Below are 20,903 nucleotides of genomic sequence, written 5' to 3'. Positions count from 1 at the left end.
CCTTTTCTGTCTGGGTTCTTTTACGCAGAACAATAGCTTCGACATTTATTCACATCACTGCATGTATCCATAGTTCATTATTTTTATTGCTGAGTAGAATTTGAATTTATAGATTTACTACAATCCATTTGTTCATTCAGCAGTTGTGAATGAGGAACATCTGTGTTGTATCCAATTTTCGGCTATGATGAATGAGTGTTTATGAACATTTGTATATAGGTCTTTGCATGGATATATGTTTCCAGTTCTCTAGATGTAGAATTACTGGGTCATATGGAAAGTCTATGTTTAATACAAAACTGTCAAACTGTTATCCAAAACTGACTTTCCCCTTCCACCAGCACCACGTGAGAGTTCTAGTTGCTCACATTATCCCTAGTACTTGGTATTTTTAGTAGGGACCATTGTAGTGATATGCAGTGATATTGTGCTTCTAATTTGCACTTCCATGACAACCACTGACAGTGAGTATTTTTTCATGGGTTTATTTATATATGTCCTTTAGTGAAATCTTTGGACGTTATTTTTTAAATTGAACTGTCTTCCTATTATCAAATTGTAAGCTTCCTTTATATAGACTGAATATATGTCTTTCAGCAGTTATGTTTTGCATTTACTTTCTTCCAGTGTGTGTGTGTGTTATTATGAAAGAGGATTGAAGTCTGTCAAATGCTTTTTATTAACTTATTAAAATAACTCTATGGTTTTCCCTTTTTAGCCTGCTGAAATGATTATTTATCTTGCTTGATGTTTTAATATATTTTTTATTAAAAATATATAATGTATTATTTGTTTCAGGGGTACAGGTTTGTGATTCATCAGTCTTACACAACATGCACTTACCATAACACATACCTTCCCCAATGTCCATCATCCAGCCACCCCATCCACCATCCGTCTCCCCTCTAGCAACCCTCAGTTTGTTTCCCGAGATTAAGGGTCTCTTATGGTTTGTCTCCATCTCTAGTCTCATCTTCTTTCATCTTTCCCTCCAATATTTGAATATTAAACAAACTTTGTATTTCTGAAATAAACTTCACTTTATAATGATACATTGCTTTTGTATATTACTGGGTTCCATTTACTAGGATTTTGTTAAAGATTTTTACATCTATGTCCATGGAATCTACTGGTCTGCAGTTTTCTTTTTTATAGTGACTTTTTCTGATTTTGGCATCAGTGTAATACTGCTTTTATAAAATAATTTTGGAAGTACACCTCGCACCAGTCAGAATGGCTACAATTAACAAGTCAGCAAATGACAGACACTGGTGAGGATGTGGAGAAAGGGGAACCCTCCTACACTGTTGGTGGGAATGCAAGATGGTACAACCACTCTGGAAAACAGCATGGAGGTTCCTCCAAAAGTTGAAAATAGAGTTACCCTATGACCCAGAAATTGCACTACTGGGCATTTACCCCAAAGATACAAATGTAGTGATCCGAAGGGGCACGTGCACCTGAATGTTTATAGCAGCAATGTCCACAATAACCAAACTATGGAAAGAACCTAGATGCCCATCAACAGATGAATGGATAAAGAAGATGTGGCGCATACACACACACACACACACACACACACACACACACACACACACAATGGAATACTATGCAGCCATTAAAAGAAAGAAATCTTGTCATTTGCGACAATGTGGATGGAACTAGAGGGTATTATGCTTAGCAAAATAAGTCAATCAGGAAAGACAACTATCATATGATCTCCCTGATATGAGGAAGAGGAGATGCAATGTGGGGGATTTGGGTGGTAGGAAAAGAATAAATGAAACAAGATGGGGTCAGGAGGGAGACAAACCGTAAGAGACTCTTAATGTCACAAAACAAACTGAGGGTTGCCAGGGGGAGGAGGGTCGGGAAAGGGTGGTGGGGTTATGGACATTAGGGAGGGTATGTGCTATGGTGAGTGCTCTGAAGTGTGTAAACCTGGCAATACAGAGTCCTGTATCCCTGGGGCTAATAATGCATTATAGGTTAATAAAAAAAAATTTTGGAAGTATTCATTTCTGTTCTATTCTATGGAAGTTTGAACAGGATTGGTATTAGTACCTTCTCAAATGTTTGGTAGAATTTATCAACAAAGCCATCTAGGCAGGAGTCTTTTTGTGTGTGAGAGAGAATGTTTATAGTTTGGGTTTCTTTGTTTTTGTTTTTGTTTTTGTTTAGAGTTTATTTATTTATTTGACAGACAGAGATCACAAGTAGGCAGAGAGGCAGGCAGAGGGAGGGGGGAGCTCCCCGTGCTCAGGCTTCCCGCTGAGCAGAGCCCCACATGGTGCTCGATCCCAGGACCCTGGGATCATGACCCAAGCCGAAGGCAGAGGCTTTAACCCACTGAGCCACCCAGGTGCCCCTGGTTTTGAATTTAATTTATTTAATCATAAGAGTTATTCAGATTACTATTTTTTAATAAATGAATAAGATTTAGTAACTTGTACCTTTCACAAAATGTGTACTTTTCATCTAAGCTATGGAATATATTGACAAAAAGTTGTTCATAAGATTCCTTTATTATCTTTTTAATGTATCTAAGATCTAAAAGTAAACTCTTCTCCTTCTAGGTATGATAATTTGAGTCTTCTCTCTTTTTATTGTTTGGAGGTTTATAATTCTATAGATCACTTCAGAGAAATAACTTTTTAAAATTTTCCTGATTTTCTTTTTTACTTTTATATGTCACCGATTATTCATCCCCCACCCTTTCCCTCCTTATGTAAGGTTGATTTGCTCATCTTTTTCTAGTTTAAGGCAATTGCTTAGTTCAAAGGTGGCAAATTAGAGTCCATGGCCTATTTTTGTACCACCTCTGGAGTAAAAATGTTCTTTATATTTTAAAGGGTTGTAAAACAATCTGAGGGTTTTGAAGGGGCGGGGGTGGGAGGTCGGGGTACCAGGTGGTGGGTATTAGAGAGGGCACGGATTGCATGGAGCACTGGGTGTGGTGCAAAAATAATGAATACTGTTATGCTGAAAATAAAAAAGAAATTTTAAAAAAAGGGTTGTAAAACATAGAACAGTCAACTAAGACCATCTATGCTCCATAAAGTCCAAAATGTTTACTAGCCATTTATTTTCAAAGTTTACAAATTCCTGGCTTTGATAATTTATTTGAGTCTTCTTAAATATCAGCATTATAGCTACAAATTTCTGGGGTACCTGGATTAAGTGTCTGACTCTTGATATGGGTTCACATCATGACCTTAGTGTCATGAGACCAAGCCCCAGGTAGAACTCCGTGCTCCGTGGGAAGTCTGCTTGGGACTCTCTCCTTCTCCTTCTGCCTCTCCTCCCATTTGCTCTCTCTCTCTCTCAAATAAATAAATAAATCCTAAAAAGTAAGCTACACATTTCCCATTAATCACTGCTTTGGCAGGATCCCATACCTTTGTTACATTGTTTTTTCTTCTTCATTCAAACAAAAGTATTTTCCAATTTGCCTTGTGATTTCTTCTTTGCTGTAAGGATTATTAACCTAGTGTTCCTTAATTTCCAAATGTTTGGTTACTGATTTCTATCTAGTTAAATCCTGCTGTTGTCAGAAACATAGTTTCTATGCTTTCAATCTTTTTAAGTTTATTGAGAATTGATTAAATGTCCAGAATAAAGGTTATCTTGGTATATATTCTACTTATACTTGAAAATAATTGGTATTCTTCTGTCTTTTGGTGTTTTATCTATGTCAATTATGGAGGTTCTTTTTTGTTCTATACATATATCTGGGATTTCATCACCTTTTGCTTAAAAATACTTGTTGAAAAATATGTTCTTTTTGTCTTTTTAATTGACATAGTGCACTTTGGCTAAAATTCAATTGACTACGTATCTGTAGATTTTGTTCTTTCTGCTGTCTTAAAGCATCTATTTTCAAATTTCCACTATCAAGTTTTTTTCAAACTAGAGAAATGGTAAGAATCCCTTGGGCATTAGACTTTTTGCAGTGTGACAGTTTGTTAGCAAAGAAAAATTCCTAGTCTTTTTTGAATATTGCCATGAAATTTGAGACTAACGACTATTCCAATGACTTTAGTGGAGAATTTTTAAAAACAATTGGAAGCCTAAAATAATGTCATTATTGTGAATAGATGGGTAAGTTAAGTAGAAATAAAGATGATTCTAAAGTTGAATAGTCTTTCAAGCTCCAAAATTTACAAGTTCATAAAGCTTTGATTTTTCATTATCACTTTTTGTCTTTAACATTTATTTTGTTATTCCTAGGCAATATTATTGCTGCAGAGGCAACAGTATGAAAAGAATATCATCTGGTATACTCTCAATCTGAATGAAATTATGAAAGGTTATTGAAGAAGAGCCTTTAAAAAAGCCAAACTATCAATAGTCTAGAAGCATCAGATACTCTGGCTTGCTTGAGAGTATATTTAACACTAACAGATTAATTTATGACTATTCTATGTCTCGGCAGTTTCCTTTTTCTAACATCTAAAGGAAGCAACGGGTTCTTTTTTCAAATAGATTTTTGAGACAAAAAGTAATATTTTTACTTGATTTGACTAATACTGAAATTGGAATTCCAGAATGGTATTTTCCAAAATGGCTAAATATGTGATGTGAGGATGTGGGGGCCTACCAGTTAACATTATAGATAAATGCTTACAGTTTCAGAAATGTTCTTCAAACAGGGCTTAAAGGTGTCTTTCTGAATTAAGCCACAGGTCCAGAGTGACATGGTCCGGGGCCCACTCTCTGGTCCTGTGTGAAACTGGTCTCAGTGTCTTACAATGCAGTGAGTGAAGTGTTTCCTGATTTGGAGCTTTTGGGGTCTACACCATGCTTAAACTGAAGGTGCATGTGTGTCAGACGCTATGGCAAGTAGCATTGGCAAAATCAGGATCCCAGAACCTTACAACAGCAAGGCAATGCCATTCGACCAAGGAAGTACTTCCAAGGTCAGAAAAGACTTTCCTTTTCTGCCTCCAACATTGAATAAAGCAAGAAAAATGTGCTGTTAGCTCAACTAGAAAATCCAAATATAATTAGCAACAATGTTTTTCTTTCCATTTTTTAAAGGCTCATTGTTATCAATGAGCTTTTCACAAATGGAGTTTCAGTGCTGTTAGAATACTTCCCGCTATAATTGGCAGCCTCAGTTAAAAAAAAAAAAAAAAAAAAAAGGAAAGAGTCTTAGGTAGAAGTTAGGAGTAATCCTGCATGTATTATAACTACGGGAATAAGTAATCTATTGGGAGATGATATTACTAGAAGGTTTGTAAGCAAATGCCTCAGGGAAGTTTTTATAACTAAATATTCAGATTTGAAAACTGAGTTTTCCCTTCACTGAAAAAGAAAACTTTCCATACTCAAAATGATTTTAAAGAAAATCTACCCCACTGAAACCTGGTGACATAATTTTTTTGTTTTCTTTTCTTTTAAAATTTCATTTATTTATTCATGAGAAACAGAGAGAGGCAGAGGGAGAAGAGGCTCCCACGGAACAGGGAGCCCAATGCAGCACTCGATCCCAGGACCCTGGGATCACGACCTGAGCCGAAGGCAAACAGATGCTTAACCAACTGAAGCACCTGGACGCTCCTGGTAACATAATTTTTGAAGTAATATATACTTTCTTCTTACATGAATACAAGGAAAACTAACAAAGAGCTCTTTTCTGTTTCTCCAGTGATTTTGCAAATGCTATTATTAACTTAATAGAATGTCACCATTTATTAATTATGACTTAGTAAAGAAAATATATTACAACAATTGGTGCTAATAGCTAACTAATTAATTGTAAAACGTTCACTTTAAGCAACCATCTCGATGTGTTTTAGAGAATCTGTTTCAGTAGAGATGTTTCCAGGTTTCTTATACTTATTCAGCATTACACACTTTAAGGCAATTTGTATTATTATCATATATAAATATTTAGTTTATAATATTTACAGTGTGGCCCAGACAAATTTTAATAAGGGATAAATGCAGTATAATATATACCTTTCTGCAAATTATTTCAGGTTAATACAAGTATGTTCTTCCATTAAAAGACTTCTAAAGAACTATAAATATCTAGATTTTTTTTTTAAAAGACTCTCGAAATAAAAAAGGAAAAGCACTGGATTTGGAATTAGATGATCCTGGCTTGAATTCTATCCTTGGGGGAAATGTGCTTTGTAACTCTGCTCACTTATCCCTGAATGAGAGTTCCTCCATCTGCCTTTTGGGTATGATACCAAGGATTGCATGTCAGAGACCAACTCTGAGAGTCACACAATTCATATGAAGTTTGAGAGGCAGAAATTACAAGATTAATTTCAATCAGGAAACTGAAATTGATCTGTTCCATACTCAACACATAAACAATAATCTCTGGGTCTTGAAATATCTACCTTAGACCTCATGTATTTATCTCTTTATTTGGTTAGATCCCTAAAGAAAAGCACAGATTTATCACAAATGCGTATTTGATAAAATTTGTTAATTTTTTTTTTTTTTTGGTTGTAATTAGCACGATCTTCTGGAGAGAGAATTGCTGAGTCAGAAATAAGCCTTTTCTGGGCGCCTGGGTGGCTCAATGGGTTAAAGAATCTGCTTTCGGCTCAGGTCATGATCCCAGGGTCCTGGGATTGAGTCCCACATCAGGCTCTCTGCTCAGGAGGGAGCCTGCTTCCCTAATCTCTCTCTGCCTGCCTCTCTGCCTACTTGTGATCTCTGTCAAATAAATAAATAAAATCTTAAAAAAGAAGAAAAGAAATAAACCTTTTCTGATTTTGAATAAGATTTTGTAAGAATTTATATTGGTCCCTTTAAGTATCTTTACACAAATAATACTGAGCCCATCACCATGATGCCTGTTATTAACCTTTTTATTTAAAAACCATCCCAAGAATCTCAGTTTGGGGGAAGAAAATAAAAAGAATTAGAATTCTCATAAAGAACATCTGCTCTACTTGGGTTTGCACCACAGGGCCTTTATAGGAAGAAGTAGAGAGAATCTGAAACTGACTCCACACTAAGCATGGAGCCCGACTTGGGGCTCAATCTCAAAACCCTCAGATTATGACCTGAGCCAAAATCAAGAGCCAGTTACTTAAAGGACTGACCACCCTGGTACCCTGACATTGAAACTTTAATTTCCCAACTAATGATGCTGAGCATTGATTTTATTTTTTTAATTTATTTTATTAAATAAATAAAGTAAAATTCACTTTTTAATTTTTTTTTAAATTCACTTTTTTAGTGTATGTGTTTATGACAGATCCATAGGGACATAGAACAGATCCATAAGTACAACCACAGTCAAGGTACAGTACAGTTCTATCTCCCACCAAAATTTCTATGATGCTGTCCCATTATAGACCCTCTCCTACATTTATACTGTAATTGTCAAATATGGTTGGCTTATGTATACCAGTTTGCTATGTTTTTCAATTCTTTCTGCTCTTATTTTTCCTCTTTTTATCTTATTATAGAATAATCAACCATGTTCTTTTTTAAAATATTTTTTTAAGATTTTATTTATTTATTTGACATAGAGAAAGGCAGCGAAAGAGGGAACACAAGAGGGGCCATGGGAGAGGGAGAAAGAAGGCTTCCCGCTGAGCAGGGGACCTGATGCAGGGCTCCATCCCAGGACCCTAGGATCATGACCTGAGCCAAAGGCAGACGCTTAATGACTGAGCCACCCAACCATGTTCTAATATTCAATTTTATTTCTACTATAGGCATTTTAGCTATATGTTCTTGTATTTATTTAGTAGTTGTTTTAGGGTTTATAATATGCATCTTTAATCTCCTAGTCTATTTTCAACTAATTCTATAACCATTTACATATAAAATAAGAATTTTTTCCTGCCATACTTCGATTTCTCCCCTCTCATTCTTTGACCCATTCTTCCATATATGTTATTTCTACATATGCATTAAATCCTACAATACAGGAATGGTTGGGTGGCTCGGTTGGTTAAGCGCCAACTCTTGATTTCTGCTCAGGTCATGATCCTAGGATTGTGAGATTGAACCTCATGTTCTGTTCCCCACTGAGCATGGCGTCTGGGATTCTCTCCCTCTCCTTTTGTCCCCCTCCCTCTCTGCACTCTCTCTCTCTTTTTCTCTCTTAAAAAAAATTGTATAATATAGTATTTGTTTTTTAAACAATTGTCTTTAACTTTTTAACAGATTTATTGAGCCATGACTTTCAAAGATTTCAATTTTCTTTTAAAGGTATGAAAATAGACATAAGAAAATCTTTTACATTTACCCAAATATATACCATTCCCATTGTTTTTCATGACTTTATGTAAGACCTCATCTCTATTGCATCTCATTTTCCTTGCTTCTTTGCTAAAGAATTTCCTTTAACATTTGTATAGTACAAATCATTATCAGCACATTCTCTCTGCCTTTTTTGGTATGGAAAAGACATTATTTTACCTTCACATTCCTGGTGGAAATTTTTGCAGAATATTGAGCTCTAGATTAACAGTTATTATTATTTTTTCTTTGTGCATACTGTTTGGGTTTCATTGAGTTTCTTCTTTCTGCAAATTACGGTTTTCCTCAGGTTTAAAAACTTCCCAACTATTATTACCTCAAGTACCATTTCTGTCCTCTCTCTCTCACATCTTCTGGGACTTTAATTAAACATATATTAGGTCACCTGATAAGGCCCTGCAGGTCACTGAGGCTTTTTCATTATTTTTTAAAAGATTTTATTTTTTTTACCAGATAGACCAAGAGCAGGAGCAGGGGGAAAGGCAAAGGGTGAGGGAGAACTAGACTCCCCACTGAGCAGGGAACCAGACTGGACCATGATCCCAGGACCCTGGAATCATGACCTGAGCCAAAGGCAGATGCTCAGCCACTGAACCATCCAGGCACCTCATTTTCCTTATTTTTTTTTTTAAGATTTTTTATCTCTTCATGTAACAGAGAGAGAGATCACAAGTAAGCAGAGAGGCAGGCAGAAAGAGAGGGGGAAGCAGACTTCCTGCTGTGCCCCTGTGGGCTCGATCCCAGGACCCCAAGATTATGACCTGAGCCGAAGGCAGAGGACTAACCCACTGAGCCACCCGGGCGCTACCTGTTTTCCTTACCTTGTAGTCCCGTCCCCACCCCCCCCCACCCCCCCGTGAGCTTAATGTTAAGTAGTTGCTTCTTCTATGCTTTCAGATTCACTGTTATTTTTTTTCTTCAGTAGTGTTGATTCTGTTTATCTTATCCAGTATTTTATTTCATACGTTTGTCATTTCTAGAAGTTTCATTTCCACACACACACATACACACACATAGACATGTCCTTACTATGTTAGTGTTTTAGTATAAATCCTTCAGCACATTTATAAGACGTATAATTGCTGTTTTGAAGTTCTTGCCGGATTCCACCATTTCTATCATTTCCGACTCATTTTCCTACTGCTTATGGGTCATAAGTTGCTAATTCTTTGCATGTCTAGTATTTTTTAATTAGATGCCAGACATTGCATATGTTACATTGCTGAGTGTTTACATTTTGTTATTTTACTTTAAAAATGTTGGTTTTTGGGGGGGCGGCAATTAAGTTTTCCCAGGATTATGCTGATATTTTGGGGGGGTTATTTTAGAACTTTGTTAGGGCAGTCCTAGACTATCTTTTTCTCTAGAATTAATTTAGCCCTTCTAAAATTTTACTGATTTCTTCAAGTTTCGAGTAAGTTCTTTGTACTCTGTCTGGACACAATTCAAATAACAGTGTGAGGGCCCCTGGGTGGCTCAGTGGGTTAAGCCGCTGCCTTCGGCTCAGGTCATGATCTCAGAGTCCTGGGATCGAGTCCCACATCGGGCTCTCTGCTCAGCAGGGAGCCTGCTTCCCTCCTCTCTCTCTACCTGCCTCTCTACCTACCTGTGATCTCTCTCTCTGTCAAATTAATAAATAAAATCTTTAAAAAAAAAAATAACAGTGTGAACTGTAGGAATTGTTCACCTCATATCTCCCAGCGGTTTTCTTTGCATGGACTTGTGGAGTTTTATCTTTCACATTCATAGATTAATACTCCACCAAAGATTCTGGACCACTTTTTCTGTGTGGTTCCCTCTTGTCTGGTGATTTGCCTTCATTATTTCAGGCACATCCACCTCTCTGAACTCCCATCTGTCTCTTCAAATCAGCAAGATGGCTGTGCTCCACTGAAGAGTCCCTTCCTTACTCTGTGGTCAGGACATATGTCTCCAGGCAGAAGTCACTGCGGGTGTAGGCTCACCTCATTTGTTTCTCTCCTTTCAGGGATCACAGCCCTGTTCCACCTGGTTTCAGGTATTTTTGAAACAATCATTTTACATAATTTGACAATTTTTCTAGTTATTTGTAGGAGGAGATAAATCTGGTCCATTCACTCAAGCAGAAGTAGAAATTGAAGTTCAAGAATATTTGAAAGTTCAGGAATATTTTAAATATTTGAAAGAATCATCAGTATTTCCCAATGTATCAGATGTAGTATGTGAGAGAAAAAGATGCCAAGTGTCTCCTGCATTTTTAGGCGGAGAAATGAGAAGGATGGAGATACTCTCAAATGAGATGGGACTCTGTGGGAGAAGTTGTTGGAGGAAATCTCATTGTGAATTTGTTAATTCTGAGATATTCACTAAGTAGGCAGATGGAGATGTTGAGTAAGCAGTTAACTGTGTAGTCTCTGGCTTTTAGGAGAGGTGTGTGGCTGAGGATATCACTGAAGATTATCAGTGTATATGATATTAATGCTCTCTGTGGTACTTGGTGTGATCACTAGCAGAACCACTATAGATAGAAAAGGAAGAAAGTCCAAGGATCAAACCCAGGACAATTCATCAGGGAAAAGGAGCGTGGTCCTGGGAAACTGCAGGCAGGAGAAGCAACCAGGTGGAAAGAAAGCAAGCAGCTTTCAGTGGGTGAGGGTCCAGGCTGTGGCTGGAGCTCCAGTGACAAGGTTACCATGTCCTTCATGGGGGACTCTTGCCTCTCTTCTGTGTAGTTAAAGCGTGGGTGATGAAGAGATGAAGAGATGGCTGATAGCATCAAAATCTTTCTCCAGGACCTTGTCAAGGGGATCAAAGTCTCTGTCTGGGATATTTGTGCCATCTCAAAGCTAGATGCTCAATTTCAAGAAAAAAGAGAGGAGTATACTGGCGAAAGGCAAGTAATGTTTCCAAACAGTGGAGAGTGGAGGCATAGTGCAGAAGCAGGAGAGTGAGCCATGCATTCTTACTGGAATTTTCCAGTGCTGTGCTTGGAATGGTGGAGTATTCTGGTATGTTCTCCACTTGTTTCATCAAGAATTTATTCCTGAGCTTCAGTCATAAATAGCACAAGCTATGGGTGATCCATGGCTACTTGGAGATGTTTGGTTTGGGCTGAAATTCTTTCTTATAGCAATTTCCAGTGTTTCTTGGGTACTCCCCACTACCTGTGCTTAGCAAAGTTGTCAGTGCCATTTGGTTTCAGGATATAGTGGATCTGGCATTCGAAGTATCAGGGAAGAGCCTCCCCCATTCCCTAGTATCAACAAAACATATGCTCATATGCTCATATGCTTTTCAACAATTTGCTGCTGACTCTCTTCTTCATCCAGGGAATGTTGTGAGTCTCTTTCCCACCTATCTTGTTGCTCAGCTGGTTAGTCTTCTGCATATGCCCCTGTCTACAGACTAAACTGCTTTGAAATCCCTAGATCAATAAAGGAATCAATGCACCCACCACTATCAGTCAGAAAGTAACTGGCCTTACTAGCTTGGATGTGATTTGCCTTGGTTCTCCTCACAGGAATGCAGTCCTCATCCAGTATCAGTGGCTCCTATTCTCTATCCTCCTTTATTTACTCATATTAACTCAATACATGGCAATGAGCCCATGCACCTTTTCTTAGTGGCCTTCTTAAACAAAGACTCTTCCATAAGACTGCCTCCCTGCAGTCTGCCCTGAGCATTAATTCTCCTCAAAGCAGTTCTCTTCACCGCACTGGTCTCCAGTTAACTGTAGGCCGCTACCCACCTGTACCCTCAGCACCTGCTGCCTGTGTCCAGAGGGGCCAGAGGGAAGGGGTGGGATTAGAAGGACCCTTGGGGCAGCTCTTCTCTCGGTTCTCCTCACCAGACTCCACCTGGGGTCTGCATATTCCCTTCTCCCTGAGGAATTGGGATTTTTGTCTCTGGGGAGCACAAGGCACAATCTTCCTGACACCCATATGTGCATTCTTAACAATACCCCCTAACCTGAAAGGGCCCCAAGATTCCCCCAACCCTATTTTAACATTTGCCAGCTTTGAGCAGTGACTGATTTGGCACCTTCGTTTTCTCCCCCTGCCATTTATGCTTTCACCTCCCCTTCCTACCCCCCACCACCATTGGATGAATGAATTTTGTCTGTCTGTTACATTTTATACATTTGTTATTTTTGTTTTTGTTTTTGTTTTCTGTTGTAAGGGCCAAGGAGGGCAGGTGGCCCCAAAATGGCCCACTTTGGCATGAAGATTATTTGGAGTTAAAAAAACAATCAAAACCCAGCAGACTCATGAAAAACCTGTTATTTCCCCCTCAACTGCCTAAAAATTTAGACAGAGGGCTTGCTCAAGGAAGAGAGCTATTGATGAGGGATAGAAGCGGAAAAATACTCACCTTTAGCCCAGAAGGCTGACCTATAGCCTGCATTGCTTCAATAAGGCTCAAATACAGGCTGGTTGCTACATTCTTTTTTTTTTTTTTTTTTTTTTTTTAAGATTTTATCTATTTATATGAGGGAGAGAGGGAGGGAGAGAAAGCTTGGGAGGAGAGAAGGTCAGAAGGAGAAACAGACTCCCCATGGAGCTGGGAGCCTGATGCAGGACTTAGTCCTGAGACTCCGGGATCATGACCTGAGCTGAAGGCAGTCTTTTTACCAACTGTGCCACCGAGGCACCCTGGTTCTTCGAGGCACCTACATTCTTAAAGGGTCTCATGACTGCCTGAACATCTCACTGGTAGTTAATATTGAACTGAATGATAAGCCTCAGAGAAATCTTATGAGAGTAGTTTTATGAGTAGAAATTTGAAGAAGACATTTATGATCTAACAGTCCCGGCACGTCCCCACCCCCTTGAGCATTAAGCATATAACCACCACCTTCATATAGCAAAAAGGCTGCTCTTTCTGCCCATAGGCCCCACCCCCATACAACTCAAATAAACTTACTGATAAGGAAAAACTGTGCTCTAAGATGGCTGACCAAACCAGCAAGGGAATTCCAGTCCCTGTCTCAAAGCCCTTGAGGTTCTTCTTTCCTACCCCTTTCCCCCGCGTGCCAAAAGTATCAAGTATGCAGAAGTAGAAGGGTATATATCCCTCTCCCTGCTTGTGCTCAGGGCTCAGAACTTTGGAGAACAATCTCCTCTGGGCCCACTGGTGTTATAAACCTCCGATCCTCCAAAATCTCTGAGTGCTGCTTGGTTCTTCCGTCAGGATCCAGTCCAGGTTCTGTAACATTACTAACTTGAACAGTAAAACATCTCAAGAATTCTTTCTTGGCCATTGTGCTCCATGATCCCACAACACTACCACCATAGGTAACTACATGCAGGCACAGGAGGAACCCAACAAGACCTGTTTGATCAAAATCCTCTCTGTCCCCTTGTTGCAGCCCAGGAAACATTTTTTTTTATCCTTTTTATTACATTACATTTATTCTTTCATCTTCCTATGAATTGTATTCCTTTCCTTTGAAGTCCCAGACCCCTACACCCTTCTCTTCAGTTGAGAGTCATGTACAGACCTCATTTTGCCCATCTTTGGAATTTCTTGTCTGTATGGATTCCTCTTATACATGAAATGAAATTTGATTTTCTCCCATTAATCTGTCTCATGTCAATTTTATTCTTAGTCCAGCTCAAAGGACCTTAGGGGCAGAGAAAATTCTTCCTTCCCTACCCTGTGAAGCACCTACATTGGATGTGGGGAATGAAGGAATATCTCAGTTGTTGCTGAACACTCAGTTGTTAATCAGGTTAACTTTTGGTCTTTCTTGCTCCCCTGGAGCAGGGGTTGGGGGTGGGGAGCAGCCTGAGGAGATGGAGCAGGAGGATAGAGAGATCTGTTAGATTTTGAGAAATTTTTTAATTTCTTTCCTTTTATTTATTGTTTTATTGGTTCATGTACGTACATTGCAATCATTAAAATACTCACTTTAAAGAAAAAAGATTTATTTATTTATTTATTTATTTATTTATTTATTTGACAGAGATTGTGCTTGGGCACACAAGCAGAGGGAACTGCAGGCAGAGGCAAGGAGAGAAGCAGGCTCCCGGCTGATCAGGGAGCCCCATGTGGGACTCAATACCAGGACCCTGAGATCATGATCTGAGCCAAAGGCAGAGGTTCAACCCACTGAGCCACCCAGGCATCCTGGAATGGTTTTCTTTCTTCTCAAAGAAGAAAAAGGTTTTTTTTCACTTGTCCCCAAAATGGGGAAGTACTAATTCTGTACCAGTGTCACTGCAAACAGGATACTCAGAAAACCTGAACTTTTCCAACACCGGAGATTGAAAATTAACTGCTGGCCACAGCCAGATCTGTCTAGTAATTCAACGGAATAATGGGTGCTATAAATAGTAATTGAAGGAATAAATTTATTAAATCCCAAACCTCTGATTATTTGGTGGTTTTTTGGTTTCTGGTCTTCTTGTTGTTATTTTAAGAAACCATAGAGGGTTTCTTACACGGTGGGCAGATGTCCAAGCAAGTATATAATTTTAAAATGTCACAGTTAAACCTGAGCTAGTCTCCCCTCCACCAAACCTCCCAAAAAGCAAGTCTGCCACTAGATAGCAATGTAAACTTTGGTAACTCATTTAGAGTGTCTGTTGCTTTCTGTATAAAATGAACCAAGTGAACTGATAGAACCCAAGATCTCTTTCATCTTCGAAATTCTCATCTACCTTTTCCACCAGTAGAGGCTGTTCCAGACAGAAAACTTAAATGTTAAGAAGTTCTAAGGTCTTCCGATAATGTTTAACAAAGGTAATTTAAATAAATTAAAATATTGTGAAAGCAAAACAAATCAATGGCTCTGAGATTTCAAGGACTGGTTCACTATTTACTGGAAGAAAATTATACCAAAAAATAAAGAAGCAAGGACTATTCATAAAAATAGAAAAAAGGTAGGTGGCAGAATATATAATTGTATAGAAGTCTGAGGAATATGCAGGCTGGCAAATGAGTTTAATATTAAAATGTCAAAGAAAGAGTCTGAAAGGGATAATTGAAGGTCAAGAGTAAGCCAGAGAACCGCTTACTGAAGAAGCCATAAATATACAGAACAGGAAGAAATACAGGAAATGTAAATCTATTTAAAATGTTTATTTAAACAAATGAAGGCTATAAAACTTGAGATGACTAAAACAAGGAGGAGGGAAAGTAATTAGCATTTACTGACTACCTATTATGTGTCAGGCATTGGGCCAGGTGGTTTACATAGCCTATGCAATTTACGACTCCACTGAAGACTTAAGAAAGGAAACTAGGACCGTCATGAATAATTATTGTTCATTATGCACAAGTCTTGAGGAGTCAAAGAAGTCTTGGTTGCCAGTCCTGAATTTCAGCAGGACCTCAGCACAGGCTCGTCATCTGCAGTTTGAATGTTTCTCAGATGATTGCGACGCACAGCCAAGCTTGAAAATCACAGGTCTAAAGCACACCCTTAAACTTGGTGTGTTCACATTCAACTGGTGAAGACAGTGCATTGCTGTAATTGCGCAGGAGAGAGTGGGAGCCTGTGGAGATGTGCAGAGACCCCCAGGATTGCTGGGAAATGGATTGGAAAAGGGAAACCAAAGCCGTCCCTGTGGCTGGATCAGGCATGGCCTACTGAGGAAGTCCCACTTAGGTCATGTGGATTCCAACTAGGATAAGACTAGAGAGAAAGATAATGTCATAATTGACTAATTTAACTACTGGTTGGGGTAATATCCGAGTTGGTAAAGCAGAGCTGGAAAGTGACAGGGTCCTCAAGATAGTCATTGTCAAGTACCAGTTGTGTTATGCCACAAACTCCATCCAGGTTTGGATCCAAGACTCTGTGAGGTATGCTAGCAGGCTTCCCTGCTAGGGAACAGGCTTCCTTGATAGGTAACAGCGTTGAGGTCCCACGGCAGCTGGGACAGTAATAAGGACAATTATTAAATGTGTTGTGGGGAGGGAGGATGGAAGTAATAAGAAATAGGCAGCTCAGTAGGGTCGCAGACAATGGGGTGGGTTCCAGAACTCAGTGGCTCTCATAGTTACCCAGAACTAGAGTAAACACAAGATGTCAAGTAACGGGCCCCCTCCTACCAAATGGAAATGTACAGTGACATGGGGGGAATCAGTCTTGCAGGTCCACACCTATGAGTCTACACTAGGATGCCAGATTCCAGGCCACTTTTGTGTGGAACACAGGCCCATGTGCTCCAAAAGCAGGTGACCCATTCTGAATTCCCATTCTGAACTTGGCCAAGTTATTTAACCTCTATGAGCCTTAATTTTCTTCCTGGAAATTGAGTATCTGAATAAGAGTTCTACCTCATAGTGTTTTTGTTAGGATTAACTGAAGTAAGGTATGTATATTCCACAGTAAAGAACCACTCAAAAGAGTTAGGAAATGTTCACAAGGACTAGCTGTTGCTGTTACCATGAGCTGATGAAGAAGATGAGCCAGACAATGGCTGTGGAATTGAGGGTGGAGGGAGAGAATGGGTGGTGGGGGAGGGGGGCAAGAGGGACCTAAAATGAGCAGACAGACAGGAAATGAGAATTTGAACTACAGGAGGGCTGAAAAAAAGAGAGAATTGAAGCCATACAGTGAAGGACAATTTAAGCGACTTGGTGATTTGGCTATAAAGAAGTAAAGGCCCTGTCTAAGTGGCCAGAGATTTGAAGCCTTAGTGACGAGAGCGATAGGGTAACTGGAACAGAAATAGGAAGTGTGCCAGGGAGAAAGCGTTTGGGAAGAAGAGGAGAGTGAGTCAGAGATATTGGGATTTGAAGCTACTATGTAGAGATGAGTCAAGCCCCCAGGTGGAGTTTGAGGGATCCATCTGTCAGAGCTGAGAGAGACGCTGAGGTAGGTGGTAGTGGGGTGGGTGGTGGGGACAGAGACACCAAGAACCAGCCACAAGAGGAAGGCCCATAGAGAGGTAGAGAACACACCAAGGATGAGCAGAATCAGGACTAGAGAGGTGGCAGCTCATGGTTCAAAAGGCAGAAGAAATAAGGAAGGAAGAAAAAAGCAGAGGTATCAAGAACCTAAGTTGACATAGAGCCCAGATGCAGCATGAGGACGTCATGCACTGATCACCCACATCCGCCATGGGTGATGAGGAAAACAAAGGTAAGAGAAATGTAGCTTAAATTAAATCTCCTTACAGCTTGCAGCCCATTGATAGAAACCTGAAACAAGCAGAGTGTGACCTTCTTCAAGGAATTCATGCTGCCTTAGTATTTATGTTTTGCTAAAGACTGATAGTAACCTTATCTTAATAGCAGCTGGCCCCTCAAGGTCCTGTAAGCCTTTCTTCCATATTCCTTAGAGACTTAAGCTATCCCTTACACCCACAAATTAAAAAGTATATAATCAGTCACCGCTCACCATCACAGGGCAGCTCTTTCTGCCCACAGGTCCTGTCCTCATCCTATAATAAAATCATCATTTTGTACCAAAAACATCACAACAATTCTTTCTTGGCCCTCCACTCTTTTTTTTTTTTTTAAGACTTAAGTGTTTATTCACACATTATAGTAATTGAGCCAAACATTATTTTATTAAAGATTCTTTTTTTTTAATTTTCAGCATAACAGTACTCATTATTTTTGCACCACACCCAGTGCTCCATGCAATCGTGCCCTCTATAATACCCACCACCTGGTACCCCAACCTCCCACCCCCGCCCCCGCCACTTCAAACCCCTCAGATTGTTTTTCAGAGTCCATAGTCTCTCATGGTTCACCTCCCCTGCCAGTTTCACCCAACTCCCTTCACTCTTGAACCCCAATTTCACGTCACATCAGCCAGTGAGAGAAAACAGCCTCACTTGGGCATTAACTTTCTTCTTTAGTGAAAAGGGAGTTTAACACCTGATCTCTGAGGGTGAAATGCAGTTTGGAGCCAGAGCAGTGGGGCAGAAACCAAGCTGTGTGCGATAATAGACAGAGCTCTTTAAACAGAAGGCAGTGAGAGAACACTTGATTTTTCAGAATTTTTACAGTGAAAGGAACTTGTATAATAGCTTCAAAGATCAGCAAGGTCAAAGGAAGGCAGTCCAGTAACCACAGGTGCAGAGTACTGACCTGGGTTCTAGTGGGAAAATAGAGCAGGCTCCGATAGTGGGCATAACAGAGTAAAATCAACAGAAGAATCCTATGGGGGGTTCCTATGTCTCAGATATTCTCTGTGAAACATTCTGGTTCTTCTGGTTCTTACAAACTGAATTGAACCCACCAAAGCCTAAAAAGGTAGGAGAGCAGTCCATAACGGAGACTATAAATACGCATTTAAATATCTTAGGGTTTTGATTAACTGCTTATGATATCCTGTGGACTAGCACAAAACTACCTTTTCAAGTCCATATGTTAGAGGAACCTTATACTTTACATAACATTAAGTTTGTATGTCACCACTAAGGAAGTCAGTAGGCAACAGTCTCAATAAATAAAGAGTGTGTGAGATTTCATATTCATGGACCTTAAGATGAAATAAAGTTTAATTGAACAATAAAAGCCTAGAATTTCTATGGTGTGTAGGCAGTGACAAAGCTAAGAGTTTCTTTATTATCGTGTTCTATCTTACTATAAAATTGTCTCAGCAAAACTAACCCAAGTCTAAGGGTCCTACAATACATGAAAGTACATTTAAAGGAAAACAGTTTAGAAAAATCTCTCAGCAGATAATCATTCAGATCATTTAGTGGGCTTGGGCCTTTAACAATGAACAGAAGATTTCTCCAAAGAAAGATTTTCTCTGAAAAATAAGATTGCCTTTTCAGGATGATGATGTTACTAAGAAAATTTGTGTTCAAGAGTGGAAACCTTGGACTTAACAAAAACCTTTCGAATTTCAGCCCAGAAAAATCTGTCTGGATTTTGATTTAACATTTACCGAGTATATCTGGCATACAGATCTAGACAGACATTGCCAGACAGAGCTCAATGCTGTGAGATTAGAGTTTCTGAATTTATTTCTTCCCTTAGGTCACACAGACTCTAGTTTAAACACAGTTTCCTTCCAAAAGCCAATAATTTCCCCTGTTGCTATAAAACAAAGATAATAGGAAGTCTTAATTTTGGTCCTCAGGAAAGTTCCTTGGTTGCTAACCCATGCATAGTTAGTAACAATTGTTTTTGGTATAGTTTGATGGTTTATAATTCATCTCAATATAAATCATTGCATCGTCTCTTGATAATCATCTTGAGATGTACTTACTATCCTCATTTTTCAGGTGAGAAAAACATAACTAACTTAAGGTTTTTCAGTGAAAACATGATTCAGAATGTAGGTCTGCTACCACCATAGCAACATTCACATTCTACTCCATGTAATCCACGCACATGTTCATTCATTTATTCAAAAACATTTGCTGAATAAAAGAAAGGGAATACAAAAAGCATGTCTTGGGCACAACCTAATGAGCTCCTATACAAATAGCTTGAATTTTGTTAGTCATAATCCTCTGAAAATGACCCCTAATCTTTCTATCAAACTAAATGGGGGCCTGTAAGTATGGCATTGTAGTTCTAGGGCTGTTTTACTAAGAAACAGAATGGAAATAAGTATAAGTCGTCAGTGCTATTTGATATTTTCTGAATTCCTAAGGTGATCTGCATGGAAGATGGAATCAAATGAGTCCTAGGGACAGAGAAATTGGGAGAGGAGACAACATGAAAGGAAGAGCAGGAGGCAGACCAAAGGAGAGAGTCAGAACACAAGAGGTTTCACAATGATCTTTCTACCTGGATACACAGTCTTGTCAGGAAAAGAGTAACTGCCTCCTCTGAATCAACAAGCATGAAATCTAATCTGAAACTTAAAATGGAGACCACCTTGGACATATTCAGAATATGTGTTTGTTGTAGTCACATAATTGAACTTCCAGAGTTGAAGTACACGTTGAACCTATGGACTTTTAATTGGTTGAACCTTTAGAATTTCTTCATGGTCTTTAGACTCAGAGAATTAATATAATGAAGCATGAATCTTTTTCATTGTCCATGATTTTAATATGTTTAATATTAACCACACTGGTGTTCTAGAAGTTTTTGTTCTCAAAACTTAAGAGTGCATTCTCTATACTAAAATGATTGTAATAAGAACCACTCCATTTTATTTGTTTAGTTATTATATATGTCTTTTTTTGAGCACCTGCTAAGTGCAAGGCACTTTGCTGGGTTCTGTGGAGAAAATTAAGTTTTTTTTTTTTTTTTTTTTTTTTTTACAGTAGCCCCCTTTATCCAGAGAGTATATGTTTTTTTTTTTTTTAATTTTTAGTTTTTATAAACATATATTTTTATCCCCAGGGGTACAGGTCTGTGAATCACCAGGTTTACACACTTCACAGCACTCACCAAAGCACATACCCTCCCCAATGTCCATAATCCCACCCTCTTCTCCCAAACCCCCTCCCCCCAGCAACCCTCACTTTGTTTTGTGAGATTAAGAGTCACTTATGGTTTGTCTCCCTCCCAATCCCATCTTGTTTCATTTATTCTTCTCCTACCCACTTAAGCCTCCATGTTGCATCACCACTTCCTCATATCAGGGAGATCATATGATAGTTGTCTTTCTCTGCTTGACTTATTTCGCTAAGCATGATTCGCTCTAGTTCCATCCATGGTGTCGCAAATGGCAAGATTTCATTACTTTTGATGGCTGCATAGTATTCCATTGTGTATATATACCACATCTTCTTGATCCATTCATCTGTTGA

This window comes from Mustela nivalis, assembly GCF_964662115.1.
Source record: "Mustela nivalis genome assembly, chromosome: 2".
NCBI lineage: Eukaryota > Metazoa > Chordata > Mammalia > Carnivora > Mustelidae > Mustela > Mustela nivalis.
The sequence above is the reverse complement of the archived record's forward strand: the minus strand, read 5'-3'. Positions refer to the sequence as shown.